Below are 12951 nucleotides of genomic sequence, written 5' to 3' on the forward strand. Positions count from 1 at the left end.
CCACAGTCGCTCGAGTTTCAGTCTTTGGTCACTGACATAAAAATTCAGCATGAGCTTGACGAGACAACACGCAACAAATGAGTTTATTAGCAACTGTCTGAGCAGACGACACGGAAGTAATGCACCGCATCGCTATGACAACCAGGTACTGTAAAGTCTGTAGTATCCTGGAATAGAAACAGTCTGCAGGAAGAAGATCCAGTACCTGAGTCGAGTCGAGCCGGTTCCACATAGTGGAAATGCGGCAAAAATGACCCACGTTGAAATTCATGTGGTTTTCTGACCCTTTTGTCACGTTAAAAAGAATCATTTCTATTGTACACTGAACAAAAATATAAGCGCACCACTTTTGTTTTTGCTCCCATTTTTCATGAGCTGAACTCAAAGATCTAAAACTTTTTCTATGTACACAAAAGGCCTATTTCTCTCAAATATTGTTCATAAATGTGTCTAAATCTGTGTTAGTGAGCACTTCTCCTTTGTCCTTCGCTGAGATAATCCATCCACCTCACAGGTGTGGCAGATCCAGATGCTGATTAGACAGCAGGATTATTGCACAGGTGTGACTTAGGCTGGCCACAATAAAAGGCCACTCTAAAATGTGCACTTTTACTGTATTGGGTGGTCCAGGGGGGTCAGATAAAACCAGTCAGTATTTGGTGTGACCACCATTTTCCTCACACAGTCTTCTTCATGAATTCTCTGAAACAGCTTTGGAGATGGCTTATGGTAGAGAAATGAACATTCAATTCACAGGCAAAAGCTCTGGTGGAGATTCCTGAAGTCACATGACCAGTGCATATTCCCTCAAAACTTGTGACATCTGTGGTATTGTGCTGTGTGATAAAACTGCACATTTTAGAGTGGCCTTTTATTGTGGCCAGCCTAAGGCACACCTGTGCAATAATCCTGCTGTCTAATCAGCATCTTGATATGCCACACCTGTGAGGTGGATGGATTATCTCAGCAAAGAAGAAGTGTTCACTAACACAAATTTAGACAGATTTGTGAACAATATTTGAGAGAAATAAACCTTGTGTGTACACAGAAAAAGTTTTAGATCTTTGAGTTCAGCTCATGAAAAATGGGAGCAAAAACAAAAGTGGTGCGTTTATATTTTTGTTCAGAGTATTTCAGTTCACAAATGAATGACTTCATTAGAGCTGAAATCATTAATGGATTAGGTGTTTGAAGCAAATGCAAAAATTCACAATTTGATTAATCGACTTGAATTGATTGAAGGGAAATATTCTATTGCAGTTTTCCTGAATTGAAGCTTCTTTGTGCGTCACAATAAGCGTCCGTGTGAAACACAATAGTGGAACCAATGTTTAACAGCAGAGAAATGAAGGAAACAAAGCTTTGATTCAGGAGAACTGTGGTTGAATGATTTTTTTTTTTTTTTTGGATCACTTTGAGTCAATTAATCGTTTCAGCTCTAGGCTTCATGTTTGAATATTTTATTTTTCAACAATTTCAACCATTTGAAAGAAAATTTAAATGGAAGTTATATATAGTATATAATATATATTATATAACGGTCCACATCCATGTAGTGAGTAAGTCCTTTGGTTTTGTCATTGAATGGATCCAAGGTTCAGATGTGATTGTATTGTAAATGAATGTGGGTCATTTGGACCCACCTACGGAAGCCTGGGGCAGTAAAAAAACAAAAAAACTACAAGTATATAAAATCTATAAAAGGTCAGTTACATATTTAAATGCTATGATGTCAATAACATGTTTTTAAAGAAATACCTGGAATATGAATTAATAATAACTTTTCATCACATAGATATTACACCAGGGCTCTCAAACTCATGTTCTTTCAGGTTCCACATTCAGCCCAGTCTGATCTGCAGTAAAATAACAACAGAATAACCTAGAAATAATGACAAGTCCAAATTTTTGTCTTTGTTTTAGTGCAAAAAAAACCCATTAAATTATGAAAATACTTACTTTTATAAACTATCCAAACAAAAAAGATGTGAATAACCTGAAAAAACGGAAATTTCTTGAGGAAAATAAGTGCAATTTTAACAATATTCTGCCTTAACTGATCATTTCTACATGTGCATTATGGATCAGATCTACAAAGAGAGAGAGCGAGAGAGAGAGAGAGAGAGAGAGAAAGCAAAGACACTAAACTCTTATTAACGGGCAGAAAATAGTTCAAATTGTGCTGAATTTTCTTGAGACATTTCAGGTTGTTCATATTTGTTCAAGTTTTTCACATTTTATTGTTTCAGGATAGTTTGTAAATGTAAGTATTTTCATAATTTAATGTTATTTTTTGCACTAAAACACAGACAGACATTTGAAGTTGTTGTTATTTATAGACATAATGTAATTTTTTCCCATCAAACCCAGAAGTAAATCTGCAGTCCTTCTTTTTTGTCGGTTTTTTTACTTCAGATATTATTGGTCTGTACGTGGAACCTGAACTAAAATGAAAGTGTGGAATTTTTTTGTAAATTCATCCCAGGGGTCAGATCGGAACCTTTGGTGGGCCTCCTGTTTGAGAGCCCTGTATTCTAAAAGTGGTCAGTGGGTCGTTCTTATGCATCTAAGGGTTAATTCAGTCAGTTATGCAACTTTATACAAAGGACACTTTGTACAAAACGACAAAAAAAGACTTTGTGAATGGCAAACTCTAAGCAGCATTAATTGTTTATTTATATAAGACTAACAGCGTACATTTTGCATGTGTAATTCTACCAAATACGTGGAGGTCTGCGGTCCAGGGTTTGGTTTCCTGTTCAGTATTGTGGTCCCAGATTATCAGTGTCGTGAAAACTTCCAAATGTGCTCCGACAGTTCGTCAAACTGTGTTTAATCTGCAGCGTGACTGCGAACGTGATCCTTCTGTTTAGTTTAAGGTCAGAATATGCACAGACAGATGGGGGGGGGGGGGGGGGTGGACCTAAGCTCCACCCACCAGTACTGTAGAAATATCCTTACACTCTGTTCGGTCCAAACAGAGTTTGGAGTTTTTCGCAGATCGCACAGATTCCTTCCTGCGACTGTTTGAAGTCTTGTAGCTCGATTGCATGGACTGCATGAAAGGGAAAAACCTCCTGGTCTCAGATGGCGTCAGACACGAGCCAGGTCCGATCGTACGATGAAAGGTCGGAAAAAAACAAAGTATTGTCAGAGCTTCCGTAGAAGCAGGTATCGCAAAGACCTGCTTCGTAGAATGAACGACCGCCGCCTGTTTTCAATCGCAACCGAATCTTTTTCAACAGTAAAAAAGTAAGAATTCTGAGAAAAAAATTTAGAATTCTGGGGGAAAAAAGTCAGAATTTAGACTTTTTTCTCAGAATATATATATATGTAGGCTCTTATGTCCAAAATGTTCAGGAAACTGGAAAAACGATGTCTATTCTAAGTAAATGAATGGAGTTAACAGATGGAGTCACAGGCTGTTTTTAAGACTTTTCATTGGTTAAATATTTCTATTTACAATGTGAAGACTGACCAATAGCATCGTTTTATGACAAACAAAAGAAAAAAAAAAGACCCAAAATGGACATACGAGGTTTCCACCTGACATGGACAGACTCCAGCTGCTGCTCATGTTGTCGTTCATTTTAGTTCAACCCTGTTTCCGAACTCACCAAAGATGAAGTTTACCATCGGTCCGACCTTTAAACTACTTTATCTGTATATTTTATGTTTTTTTAAATCTGCCTCTTTATCCACTAACGTGTCGAATCATTTTAATGTGATTCGTCTATAATTTAATGTTGTCTTTTAATTTCCTTCCTGTAAAAACATGTTTTTTTCACAGTCTTACCTTTATACAAACATCATTTGATGTTAGGATGCTGTTACTGTATAAACAGGGGTGTCAAACATGCGGCCCCCCCAAAGGGTCCAACCCCCCCCCCCCCCCTCCAAGGTCATGATTTTCAAAATACTCCATTTTTTGACCATAACTTTTTCAATTTTGCAGAAAAACAACTAGTATCGCATTATAAAGCGTGAAAATATCGGCCAAAGTTCTCTGTCAAAGGCCTGTTTGTTTGTTTGTTTTTTTCTCTTAATTGCGTTCGTGTTTCTCAAAATTTGTCCGAACGACTGAATGTTTGGTGTGTGTTTGCAGATCCACTGTGGAAATGATCAACTGAGGCGGAAAACTGTTAAAATTCCACTTATTTTTCCTTAGTTTTTTTTGTAGTTCATGTTTTCACCTTTTTTTTCAGATATATTTTGTGGATCTGAACTGAAATCAGTTTGACACCCCCCCCCCCCCCCCCCCCCCCCCCGTATGACACACCGGACTGGAACCTCCATCCAAACTTATTGAACTTGTTTTCATGTGTGTGAGTTGTTTTAGCTGATGTTAGTGTGCATGTGTGGAACTGAGCATGTGCAGACTCTCCTGGTGGGTGTGGCCCGTTAGGTTTTCCCACAGTTATGCACTTTTTAAAAAGATGGTCCAGGGGTCGGTCCGGTCCGTCCAGACGCTGGTGGGGGGGGCTCTGCGGGTCTGGGTGGGTTCATGCACTTCGGTTTTCATTCACCCCATAAATACAGCAAGACCGGTGGTGGTCGGGGGGGGCGGGGGGGGGCTTAATGCATGAGCTCTACTGTAAAGCATGAGAAATTCTAAATATGTAGAAACTCAGTCACGTCACTGAACTAGAGGTTTAATAAATGCTGTAACTGTTACTGTACCACACACCTGTCCGTGTGCTTATTATTAACCCCCCCACCCCCCATCCCACCCCCACCCCATGGGTTCAGGGCTGAAATATAATATAGAATAGAATAGAATAGAATAGAATAAAATGTCTTCCTTTTTTTCTTTTTTTTTTTTCCTAAACCTGCCACCATCAAAAAAATAAAAAATAAGCAAGACATTGAAATTCTATTAAAATCAAAAATGGAAAAAGACATTAAAAAAATCAGGGATAAACAGATTTTAAAATGCATTCACAGAATAAAAGAAAGACATTAATTACAGTATGTTAAAAGCATACATTAAAATTAGTATTAAAATCATAATAAATTAAGACATTAAAATTAAAAAAAGTATTTAAAAGACAAGATTGAACAGAGTTTATTCATAAACGTTTGATAAAAGGAAGGTTTTGAACCAGGATTTAACCTTAATTTCATTTTTTTCAAATATCACACGTTCTTAATATGAGACTGTCTCTGAATCTGTATTTTTTTTGTAAATTTTTGAAGACTTTTCCAAACTGTTAAAAGTTCAGACTCAGAATGAACCTGTGAGTAGGAGGGGCCAAGGGTCCTACTACTGGGAGGGGCTAGCAGTAAGCGCCGCCTACTTTTACACGTGTCTATGGATGACAACAGCTGATGACATCATACACCGACACGAAGATAAACAGACGAGACGATGATCAGAGGTAAACACACACACACGCACACACACACACACACACACAAACACACAAACACACAAACACACCACTGGAAACAGTCTAACTCTGCCCCTGTGTGTGTGTGTGTGTGTGTGTGTGTGTGTGTGTGTGTGTGTGTGTGTGTGTGTCATTTCTGTTCCAAATATCTGATGACATTTCAGATCAGACAGAATCACCTCCAGAGGAACTGATTTACAGACAACTGATGTGAACGACAGCATTTACACCTGTTCCACTGGCACAGCTTTTTATTTATTTATTTATTTTTGCTTAAGTCAAGATTTTTTTTCTTAATTCAAGGGTTTTTTTGTTGTTTTTTTTTCTCATTTCCAGTTTATTTATTTATTTATTTATTATTTATTTAGGCTTAGTTTTAAAAAAAAGAGATAGCTTAATTACAGTTTGCCTTTTGCTCAATTCAAGATTTTTTTTTGCTTAATACCAGATTTTTTTTTTTTTTTCTTAATTCATCCATCCCTCCGTCCTCCTCCATCCCTCCATCCTCCTCCATCCCTCCGTCCCTCCGTCCTCCTCCATCCCTCCATCCTCCTCCATCCCTCCATCCCTCCATCCTCCTCCATCCCTCCATCCTCCTCCATCCCTCCATCCCTCCGTCCTCCTCCATCCCTCCATCCCTCCGTCCTCCTCCGTCCTCCTCATCCCTCCATCCTTCTCCATCCCTCCATCCTCCTCCATCCCTCCGTCCCTCCGTCCTCCTCCATCCCTCCATCCCTCCGTCCTCCTCCGTCCTCCTCATCCCTCCATCCTCCTCCATCCCTCCATCCTTCTCCATCCCTCCGTCCTCCTCCATCCCTCTGTCCTCCTCCATCCCTCCATCCTCCTCCGTCCTCCTCCATCCCTCCGTCTTCCTCCATCCCTCCGTCTTCCTCCATCCCTCCGTCCTCCTCCATCCCTCCATCCTCCTCCATCCCTCCGTCCCTCCGTCCTCCTCCGTCCTCCTCATCCCTCCATCCTCCTCCATCCCTCCGTCCCTCCATCCTCCTCCGTCCTTCCATCCCTCCATCCCTCCGTCCTCCACATCCCTCCATCCCTCCATCCTCCTCCATCCCTACGTCCCTCCATCCCTCCTCCGTCCTCCTCATCCCTCCATCCTCCTCCATCCCTCCGTCCTCCTCCGTCCTTCCATCCCTCCGTCCTCCTCCGTCCTCCTCATCCCTCCATCCTCCTCCATCCTCCTCCATCCTCCTCCATCCCTCCATCCTTCTCCATCCCTCCGTCCTCCTCCATCCCTCCATCCTCCTCCGTCCTCCTCCATCCCTCCATCCTCCTCCATCCCTCCGTCTTCCTCCATCCCTCCGTCCTCCTCCATCCCTCCATCCTCCTCCATCCCTCCGTCCCTCCATCCTCCTCCATCCCTCCATCCTCCTCCATCCCTCCGTCCTCCTCCATCCCTCCATCCTCCTCCATCCCTCCGTCCTCCTCCGTCCTCCTCATCCCTCCATCCTCCTCCATCCCTCCGTCCCTCCATCCTCCTCCGTCCTTCCATCCCTCCATCCCTCCGTCCTCCTCATCCCTCCATCCTCCTCCATCCCTCCGTCCCTCCATCCCTCCTCCGTCCTCCTCATCCCTCCATCCTCCTCCATCCCTCCGTCCTCCTCCGTCCTTCCATCCCTCCATCCCTCCGTCCTCCGTCCTCCTCATCCCTCCATCCTCCTCCATCCCTCCATCCCTCCATCCCTCCTCCATCCCTCCATCAGCCTCGTTGGCTGCAGTCTGTCCATTAGTAGAACTCCTCATTTGTCGCGGCTCGTTTCCTTGGCGATCAAACCCCATTAGCCGCTTAATGAGCCTGTGTGTGAACTTAGTGTACGTACAGTATGACCGCAGAAGGAGCAGAAAACACACCCACCGCAGTCTGACTGTGACATGTACAGCCATAAAAACATCCTCCAAAGTTTCAGTTCCACACAGAGCAGTGGTGTCGGACTGTTTTTAGTTCAGCTCAACTGGATCTGCAGTGGGCCGAACCAGCCGAACAAGAACAGAATAATATAGAAATCAGGTCAACTCCAAAGTTTACTGTGTTTTACAGCGAAAAAAGTACATTTACATGATGAACAGGTTTACATCTGCAAACTATCCTTTCAAAAGATGTGAAGAACATGAACAAACTGAACAAATGAGTGTAATTTTATCAGTGTTCTGTCTCAGTTGATCATTTCCACATGTTCATTAGAACAGACAGACCACAGTGGATCTGCAAAGAACATTTAAGAACAGACAGAATACTGGTACAATTGTACTTCTCTTGAGACATTTCAGGTTATTCACATTTGTTCAGGTTATTCACATTGTTTTTACGAAATTATTCTTTGTTTTAGTGTAAATACATGAAAATATTTACATTTACAAAGAGAAACATTTGCAGTTGTCATTATTTATGTTCTTCTGATGGTATCTGACTGCTGTGACCCACTGCAGATTGAACTGGTCTGACTGTGGAACCTGAACTGAAAGGACTGTTCATATTTTCAGTGTAATTTTTGCATTTCACACATTCATCCTACAGGGCCGGACTGGAGCCTTTGGGGGGCCGGATTTGACACCTGTGACTTAGAAGAACATGGACTTGACAAGGTTCTAATAGTTCTGGATTTTTCATTCTAGTTTAGTTTTATTTAGTTTTGACTTTTTTTCTCTAAGTTAGTTTTAATTTGTTTTTAGAGCAGGTTTGATAGGTTTTATTAGTTTTCAATTTTTTCCTAAATGCTTAGTTTCAGTTTAGTTTGTTTATTTAGTTGTAGTTCAGTTGTAGTTCAGTTGTAGTTTAGATGTAGTTCAGTTGTAGTTCAGTTGTAGTTCAGTTGTAGTTTAGTTGTAGTTCAGTTGTAGTTTAGTTGTAGTTCAGTTGTAGTTTAGTTGTAGTTTAGTTGTAGTTCAGTTGTAGTTCAGTTGTAGTTCAGCTGTAGTTCAGTTGTAGTTCAGTTGTAGTTCAGCTGTAGTTCAGTTGTAGTTCAGTTGTAGTTTAGTTGTAGTTCAGTTGTAGTTTAGTTCAGTTGTAGTTCAGTTGTAGTTTAGTTGTAGTTCAGTTGTAGTCCAGTTGTAGTTTAGTTGTAGTTCAGTTGTAGTTCAGTTGTAGTTTAGTTGTAGTTCAGTTGTAGTTTAGTTGTAGTTCAGTTGTAGTTTAGCTGTAGTTCAGTTGTAGTTCAGTTGTAGTTTAGTTGTAGTTCAGTTGTAGTTTAGCTGTAGTTCAGTTGTAGTTCAGTTGTAGTTCAGTTGTAGTTTTAGTTGTAGTTCAGTTGTAGTTCAGTTGTAGTTTAGTTGTAGTTCAGTTGTAGTTTAGTTGTAGTTGTAGTTCAGTTGTAGTTCAGTTGTAGTTTAGTTGTAGTTCAGCTTTAGTTTAGTTGTAGATCAGTTGTAGTTTAGTTGTAGTTGTAGTTCAGTTGTAGTTTAGTTGTAGTTCAGCTTTAGTTTAGTTGTAGTTTAGTTGTAGTTGTCGTTCAGTTGTAGTTTAGTTGTAGTTCAGTTGTAGTTCAGTTGTAGTTTAGTTGTAGTTCAGTTGTAGTTTAGTTGTAGTTGTAGTTCAGTTGTAGCTGTAGTTTAGTTGTGGTTTAGTTGTAGTTCAGTTGTAGTTCAGTTGTAGTTTTAGTTGTAGTTCAGTTGTAGTTCAGCTGTAGTTTAGTTGTAGTTTAGCTGTAGTTCAGTTGTAGTTCAGTTGTAGTTTAGTTGTAGTTCAGTTGTAGTTTAGTTGTAGTTCAGTTGTAGTTTAGTTGTAGTTTAGTTGTAGTTCAGTTGTAGTTTAGTTGTAGTTCAGTTGTAGTTTAGTTGTAGTTGTAGTTCAGTTGTAGTTGTAGTTCAGTTGTAGTTTAGTTGTGGTTTAGTTGTAGTTCAGTTGTAGTTCAGTTGTAGTTCAGTTGTAGTTTTAGTTGTAGTTCAGTTGTAGTTTAGTTGTAGTTCAGTGGTAGTTCAGTGTAGTCAGTAGTAGTCAGTTGTAGTTCAGTTGTAGTCAGTTGTAGTTCAGTTGTAGTCAGTGGTAGTTCAGTAGTAGTCAGTTGTAGTTCAGTTGTAGTTAGTTGTAGTTCAGTTGTAGTTTAGTTGTAGTTCAGTGGTAGTTCAGTGGTAGTTCAGTAGTAGTTTAGTTGTAGTTCAGTTGTAGTTCAGTGGTAGTTCAGTGGTAGTTCAGTAGTAGTTTAGTTGTAGTTCAGTTGTAGTTTAGTTGTAGTTCATTTATAGTTCAGTTGTAGTTCAGTAGTAGTTTAGTTGTAGTTCAGTTGTAGTTCAGTTGTAGTTCAGTGGTAGTTCAGTAGTAGTTCAGTTGTAGTTCAGTTGTAGTTTAGTTGTAGTTCAGTTGTAGTTTAGTTGTAGTTCAGTGGTAGTTCAGTGGTAGTTCAGTAGTAGTTTAGTTGTAGTTCAGTTGTAGTTCAGTGGTAGTTCAGTGGTAGTTCAGTAGTAGTTTAGTTGTAGTTCAGTTGTAGTTTAGTTGTAGTTCATTTATAGTTCAGTTGTAGTTCAGTAGTAGTTTAGTTGTAGTTCAGTTGTAGTTCAGTTGTAGTTTAGTTGTAGTTCAGTTGTAGTTCAGTTGTAGTTTAGTTGTAGTTCAGTTGTAGTTTAGTTGTAGTTTAGTTGTAGTTCAGTTGTAGTTCAGTTGTAGTTTAGTTGTAGTTCAGTTGTAGTTCAGTTGTAGTTCAGTTGTAGTTTAGCTGTAGTTCAGTTGTAGTTCAGTTGTAGTTCAGTTGTAGTTCAGTTGTAGTTCAGTTGTAGTTCAGTGGTCTCTTTTCTCTTCTTCTCTGTGCTCCTATTCAAATCAATCCCAGACAGGACTCTGCTGCTTTAGTCTCCATGTTTCCAGGTAGAGTGGGGACCAGAAGACGACTGGAAACCACAAGTGAACACAAGTGACGGAGCAAAAAGTGTCGTATGGAGACAGCACAGAAAACTGAGAGAGACAAAGAAATCCATTTAACATCAATCTGACATTGACAAAGACCAAAACCAAGGGAATTGGATCCAGAATTTTTTTCTTTTTTAGTTAGTTTAGTAAACACACAATACAGTTTCAGTTAGTTATGGTTTTCTTCTTTTAATTATAGTTTTTATTTATTTCAGTTAACAAAAATGTTTTTACAGTTCTAGTTTTGGTCATTTCGTTAGTTTTCGTTAACGATAATAACTTTGGTACTTGACCAACGAGCAGGAAAAAAACATTTAACACTTTGTTGTGGAAGTTTTTTGAATCCAGGCTGTCAAACGTACGGCCCAGGGGTCAAAACGCATTCAATAAGATATTATTGTAGTTAATTGGTTATCATGATAAGAAGATATGATTAATTCAAGATTTTTTTTCTTAACTCAAGATTTTTTTTTTTGCTTCATCTGAGATTTTTTTTTTTTGCTCAATTCCAGTTTGTTTGTTTTTTGCTTGATTCAAGATATTTTTTGCTTAATTCAAGATTTTTTTCCTTAATTCAAGATAAAACTTTTTTTCTTGCTTTATTCGTTTTTTTTTTTTCCTTAATTCAGGATTATTATTATTATTATTTTTGCTTAATTCAATATTTTTTTTGCTTAATTCCATTTTGTTTTTTCTTAATTCGATTTTTTTTCCTTAATTCAAGATTTATTTTTTTTATTTTTTTTGCTTAATTCTAGATTTTTTTTCCTTAATTCAAGATTTATTTATTTATTTATTTATTTATTTTTGCTTAATTCAAGATTTATTTTTTTTTTTTGCTTTATTCAAGATTGTGCCAGTCGAACAAATGAAAATTCTCAGTCCGATTGGTTGAAATAGTTCAAACCTGGGTCCCAGGCTTTTCTAAACCCCCGGTGTCAGATGCAGCGGTCCGGCTTCCTTCCATCAGTGTGATGTCATCGTTTCCCATAATTCCTAGCGTGCAGGTCAGTGGGGGTGTGGACTCTGTTCCAGGCTCCATTTAAATGTTGTGCTCAGTGGAGCTGACGTCGGCAGCCGCTCTGCTCTCCTTCTGTGGTTGTTTTATTCAGTGGCAGTGGCCTTTCCTGGATGGAAGAGTGGAAGCCACGCCTCCTCACATAACCAACAGGTTCAGACGACGACGGAGGCCACTATGAGCCCAGGTAAAAGAGTAACTGGAAAAAAGTACAATTCCAACAGGAATGTGTTTAAAGGGTCCTTAAAATGGGAATAACATGAACAACCTGAAATATGTGATGAAAAATGAGGGTCATTTTTAAGGCTGTTAGAAAATATCAGTTCTGCAAAATATCACAATGTTTCATTTCACAATACTGTCAGTATTACAAAGTACTGCACGGATATTTGTAGGTGTTTACTCAAATACAGACATGGCAGAGGTTCATTTTAGTTGTTCTGTTTTTCTTTATTGTTTATATCTTATTTATCATTATTTAACATTGTTTTATTAATGTTTGACACCAGTTACAGACTTCTGTTAAAAAAACTGAGAAATGTTTCCTTATTTTTCCAGTATTTTGCTCATTTTCTTCTCTTTTTAGAAATATTTGTTCACTTTTACGCCACATTTCAGTGTTTTTTGCTCAATGTTTCCTCATTTTTCCAGTATTTCACTCATTTTATTCTCACTTTAGAAGCGTTTGTTCGCTTTTACACCACATTTTAATGTTTTTTGGTCAATGTTTCCTCATTTTTCAAGTATTTTGCTCATTTTATTCTCACTTTAGAAGCGTTTGTTCGCTTTTACACCACATTTTAATGTTTTTTGGTCAATGTTTCCTCATTTTTCAAGTATTTTGCTCATTTTATTCTCATTTTTTCAAGTTTTTGCTCCTTTTATTCTATGAATAATTGAGATTAAACTATTTTACACCACTTATTTTGAAATATATTAATAGAATTATGGATCAGCAGGTATTAAACAGTTTAGGTCAGTCGATGGTTCTGGTTTTTGAGGGTAAACAGAATAAATACAGGGTTGACGATGTTATGAAATGATCCATTCCTCCTCCTTTTTCCAGTATTTTGCTCATTTTCTTCTGACTTTAGAAACTATGGTTTGCTTTTATGCCACATTTCAATGTTTTTTGGTCAATGTTTTCTTATTTTTAAGTATTTTGCTCATTTTCTTCTCGCGTTAGAAATATTTTTTCGCTTTTACGCCACATTTCCATGTTTTTTGCTCAACGTTTCCTCATTTTTCCAAGTCGGTTGCTCATTTTCTTCTGACTTTAGAAATATTTGTGCGCTTTTACCTTCCATTTCAACATTTTTTGCTCAACGTTTCGTCATTTTTCCAAGTATTTCGCTCGTTTTTGTCTCCCTTTAGAAATATTTGTTCGCTTTTACGCCACGTTTCAATGTTTTTTGCTCAATGTTTCCTCATTTTTTCCAGTATTTTGCTCATTTTCTCCTCCCTTTAGAAATAGTTGTCCACTCTTATGTTACATTTCCACGTTTTTTGCTCAATATTTTCTTATTTTTAAGTATTTTGCTCATTTTCTTCTCGCGTTAGAAATATTTTTTCGCTTTTACGCCACATTTCCATGTTTTTTGCTCAACGTTTCCTCATTTTTCCAAGTCGGTTGCTCATTTTCTTCTGACTTTAGAAATATTTGTGCGCTTTTACCTTCCATTTCAACA

The 12951-nt window shown here is 38.5% G+C and overlaps 1 long non-coding RNA gene across 1 annotated transcript in view; it reads right to left on the reverse strand.

The window, feature by feature from the left end:
* LOC115436105 (uncharacterized) overlaps positions 1-3195 on the reverse strand; it is a 50944-nt gene extending 47749 nt beyond the window's left edge. The window contains exon 1 of the long non-coding RNA XR_003937776.1: positions 3121-3195. This is a non-coding gene — a long non-coding RNA (uncharacterized LOC115436105). The remainder of the gene's footprint in view (positions 1-3120) is intronic.
* Between the last annotated feature and the right edge of the window lie 9756 nt (positions 3196-12951).

This window comes from Sphaeramia orbicularis, chromosome 2 (genome assembly GCF_902148855.1).
Source record: "Sphaeramia orbicularis chromosome 2, fSphaOr1.1, whole genome shotgun sequence".
NCBI lineage: Eukaryota > Metazoa > Chordata > Actinopteri > Kurtiformes > Apogonidae > Sphaeramia > Sphaeramia orbicularis.